We start from the raw sequence: 4,969 nt of genomic DNA, 5'->3' as shown, positions 1-4,969 counted from the left end.
TGGTGTTTTCCTTTTAATTCTAACTCTCTTGTTCTCCTCGTCCCTTTCTACCTCATCTTCCCCAGCCACTCTTTTCCTTTTTTCCTCCCTTCACACCTTTGCCTTCACTCACCCTTCTTCCATTACACTTGATCTCCGCACTTTGTGCCTTTTCTGCATCCACTCACCCTTATTTCCTCCACCAAAGCCAAAGATACACGACTTGACAAAAAGAGTTCTTTCGCGATCGGTACCGGAAACGGAAGCCAATGTTAATAAATGTTTCACTAGACTAATAGTCAAAAATGTTAGGGGAAGCAACGAATTTTCGTAGAAAAAATTATTTAAACAAATTCCATTTGCTTAAATAATTAAAAATTAATCAAACAATGATAATAGATATTTCACTAGACCAATATTATTAATTCGCAGTAAAAAAAAACAAGAATACAGTGTTCAAAAGGTCGATTTCATCAAGAATTGACATTTTTGGTTTCAAGGATAGTTTTCAGGTACTTGTGGGGGTGTGTTAGGGGTGTCAAACTTATATGTCAGATACATGAAATTCTTCGTTGTATAATTCACTACAGGCCCCCATACTTTCCCGTCACCTTTTTTCAACCCCAAAAAAATTATTCTAAAAACTCAAAAAGGTGATTTTTTCCCATGCATTTTATATGGGAAACTTCAAGTCAAAACCAGCACCAGTTAAAATAAAAAAATAAAAAATTATGGAATTTCTTTTTTCGGATTTGAAAAAAATGGGGGGGGGGTCGTATCCCTCTAGCATGTAAAAAATTTTTACCATGCATTTTTGGACCACCCTAGTGTAGATATTATTCCACATTCAGTGAAAATAGAAATCAATACTATCGATCAAGTTGACTCTTCAAATATCAGAAAATCCTTAACGTAATTTCAAATTAGATATAAAATAAATTTTTAACATTTTTAAATTAAATTTTCTCTGATAAAAAATCTACTCTCTTCGCTCCACTGGCAATAAAACCACAGAAGTTCCGCTTGCCGGTCGAGTGCTTTTCCGTTAAGCTGTTAGAAAGATCTAAAGAAGAATCTTTTTATGAAATATACGATATCTCAAGGCAGGTGTTAAATTGATGATACGAGTAATTTTAGGAAATCTGTATCATCATCAGAGAAAGTTACTATCAATCAGTGTAGATATCATTCAACAATGCGTTAAAATATAAATCAATACTACCAATCAAGTTAACTTTTAAAAAAACAGAAAATATTTAACGTAATTTCAGTCTTGATAGCAAATAAAATTAAAAACATTTTAAAATTAAATTTTATTCTGAAAAAAGATCTACTCTCTAACACCTGCCTTGAGATAGCATTTATTTCTGAAAAAAGATTCTTCCTTCGATCTTGCGAATAGCTTCAGGGCATGTGATACTTACAAACTTGTCGATTTTACCAGTTTTAGGTTCCCCCGGATTTTTTCTAGAATAATAAATATTTTGTCTTCAAAATTTGGGAGATGATATCGAATATGCTAATGGACGTCCTCACACACTTTTTTTGTGTTTTCTTTATCAAAAAATTTTGATATTGCTAATAACGTGCGTGCATATTTCGAGGTGATGTGTGTTACAATTCACCCGAGCGTTACTTCCAAACTACACAATATTTTTGGCCGAAAACTGTGGGCTTACAAATAAACGTAGTAACTAATCTCCCGGAACTAACCTTGTTTGCAGGCAATCAAAAAAGTTTATTTCATAAATAATTTCCAGATTATCGGAAAGGCAGAGATGAAAAACGAGGTAACCTCAAAATAATGCATATGCATAAAATTTTTATTTAGCACAATAAATTTTTTGCGTTATTATCCCTCAAAAAAGAGTCCGGGGACGTCCGTCATGATATTTTATAGCATATCCGAAATCAGTTTTTAAAAATTTTCATTTTTGTGGAGAAAAAGCCGGGGAGACTGGAAGTATCACATGCCCTTAACGGGGCAGCATCTAAACGGCAACCGAAAGTTCTGTGGTTCGATTCCCAGTGGAGCGAAGAGAGTAGATCTTTTTTCAGAAGAAATTAAAATTTTTAACTTTTTCGAACTGTTGCACTTAAGGTAACCAGAAAAAACGAAGCAGAGTAGCAATTGCGAGACTTAAAAGTTTTGTGTGGCTCGTTTTACCATAATAAAAAAATATTAATATTTTATCATGGAATATGTATTCCTTTTATCTGTCGCGGTTTTATAAAGTAGATAGATGTATCAGAAAGATAAGGAAATGGGGTGTACAAACTTCCAGACAAACGAAGCCAATTCTTATGCAAAGTAGTTGGAAAATGAAGCTTTTCTTTTAAAGAAGATAAAAGAGGGTCGATTGAAATAAGAAAATGGGACAAGGGAAAGTTCATCCCTTTTTTAAAATAAGAATATACTCAGTATTCAGCATACGTTACGTAACTCTTGTCTTTAGACTAAATGCCATTTATTCCGTTTCAGTATTATAATCAGGGTTGCTACCAACCCCCAATTTCGAAATTCCCTGAATTTTCTCTAACCATTTTTTTATTTTCCGTGACCGTTACAACTTACAGGTATGAAAACAACCTGCATTTTTAACTAAATAGATAGAATTTTATTCAAATAGTTGGTTTTTAACCCAAAAGAAAAGTTTTCAAATAAGAATATTAAATTTCAATTGAAAAATTAATATTAAAATTAAATTCACAAAAGTTGAATTAAACCAAAGAATACGAATATTGAACAAACTAATTAAATCCTCAACCAGCACAAATTAATTTTTGACGAAAAAACAAGAATTTGAATTCTTCACACCAAAAAGACAAGTTTTCAAGCAAATAATTTTTTTTAACAAAATACAATGCATTTTCAACAAACATGAAATAGTCACATTTTAAGTTAGAAGAAGCAATTATTTAAACCGAAAAAACTAGTATTTAAAAAAAAAGTACCATTTTCAAACTAAAGGAGTAGACTTTCAACTAAAATTATTAATCTTTAACAGAAAAAATAGAAATAAATTTTTAACTAAAACTATGTATCATTAACAGAAAATGTAGAATATTTAAATAGTTAAATTTTCAATAGAAGTGTTAATTTTGAACTAAAAAGAACAAATTTTAAATAGAAAATATAAATTTTCAACCAAATATTAAAATTTTTAACTAAAAAAGACGGATGCTATACAAAAAATGGAATAGTTAAATTTTTAGTTTTAAAATTCATTTTAACCAAAAAAAATATTTAACAAAAAAGTTCAATTTTCAAAGAAAAAGATAAACATTTCTAACAAAAGACGAAATTTCAACTAATGAAGATAAATTTTAAAACAGACATGGAATTGTTAGATTTTCAGGTTCAAAAAAACTAGTTTTCAACAGAAGATTTCTTAACGGAAATGATGAATCATCAACCAATTAACTTTTAACATAGAAAAAATGCAACTAAATAATTGAATTTGTAACTGAAAAAAATCAGATATGAACGAAAAATGTTTAACCAAAAATTAATATAATTTGTAACAAAAAATAGTTTAATACTCAATACCAAAATATGAATTTTCAACAAAAGATACGAAATTTCAACTGAAAAGGAACAATTTTTAACAAAATACATAAAATTTTATCAAGAGACATGGATTTTTTTCGAACAGTTCAATTTTCGACCGAAGAAGGTAAATTTGTAAACAAACATAGAATAGTTACATTTTCAGTTTAAAAAATCGATTATCAACAAAAACAATATTTTTCATCTACAGTCACCAACTAAATAATTAATTTTTAACAAATTTGTTCCACTTTCAACTAAGTAGTTGAATTTTCAGCTAAAGAAACAAAAATTGTCAACAAAGAAATATGATGAATTTTCAACGAACAATGCGTAACCAAAAAAATTTAATCTTAAAAAAATAGTTCAATTCCACCGAGAAAAAAAAATAAATTTTTAACAAAATAGTTGAATTCTCAACCTAAACAGATTATATGCAACCAAACAATTGCATTTTTCACCAGAAAATATAAAATTTTTACGATAAGATATCCATTTTTAAACCATTAGGACTGATTCAAAAAATACAAATTTTTAACAAAATATATGAATTTTATGTTGTAGATGATGAATTTAAAAAAAAAACATGGAATAGCTAAATTTACAGTGAAAAATTAACTTTCAACAAAAGGAAGATTTTTTAATTTAAAAAAATCATAAACCAGACAATTAATTTTTAACAAATTTGTTTTATTTCCAAGTAAGTGGTTGAATTTTCAACTAAAGATGATAAATTCTCAAAGAAAAATTTTTAAAACAAAAATATTTCAATCTGGAACTAAAATAGTCGAATTCGACCAAAAATAAAAACCATTTTTTTAAAAATAGTTTAATTCTTTTGCCACACAGATTATTTGCAGCAAAAAGTTGGATTTTTAAATAAAAAAAAAACTGAAATCTCTACGATAAAGACGATCAATAAAGAAAAAAATGTCACCCAAAAATGTTGAATTTTCCTGCTAAAAAGACGAATTTTCTGCAAAACAGTTTCATTTTTCAATACAAACATATAATTTCTAACAAAATATATAAATTTTCAATCAAAAATGAAATAGGTAAATTTTAACCCTTAAACGGCCAAAACGCCACTACCGGTACACTGCTTTTCAACGGCCAATAACTAAGACTATTCGACACTAGAAAAAATTGAGACACATATATGTTTATTGCTTAAGATCTCCTCTTTCCGACGGTGCCAATGAAATTCCTCAAAAAATTGATTTATTATCCCAAAATGCAGTTTAAACAAAAAAAAAAAACGTGATTTTTCGTGTCTATTTTTTTTTGTGGACCATTTTCCAAAGCTTTTCGAGTCTGTAATTAACCTGGAATTTCACCAACCGGTGGAATAAATGTCTAAACTTTGAGAATCCATGGTTCAAAGATCGATTTTTCGTTTTAGTATTTTCAAAATGGCGTCTTAATGGCAAAATTTTTGTG

At 28.6% G+C, this 4,969-nt stretch overlaps 1 protein-coding gene across 5 annotated transcripts in view; it reads right to left on the bottom strand.

Annotated features, from left to right (window-relative positions):
* LOC117181692 (mannosyl-oligosaccharide 1,2-alpha-mannosidase IA-like) overlaps window positions 1-4,969 on the bottom strand; it is a 242,201-nt gene that overhangs the window by 38,585 nt on the left and 198,647 nt on the right. The window lies entirely within an intron of this gene.

This window comes from Belonocnema kinseyi, chromosome 10, assembly GCF_010883055.1.
Source record: "Belonocnema kinseyi isolate 2016_QV_RU_SX_M_011 chromosome 10, B_treatae_v1, whole genome shotgun sequence".
Lineage (NCBI taxonomy): Eukaryota > Metazoa > Arthropoda > Insecta > Hymenoptera > Cynipidae > Belonocnema > Belonocnema kinseyi.
This window is presented reverse-complemented; position numbering and strand designations above follow the sequence as displayed.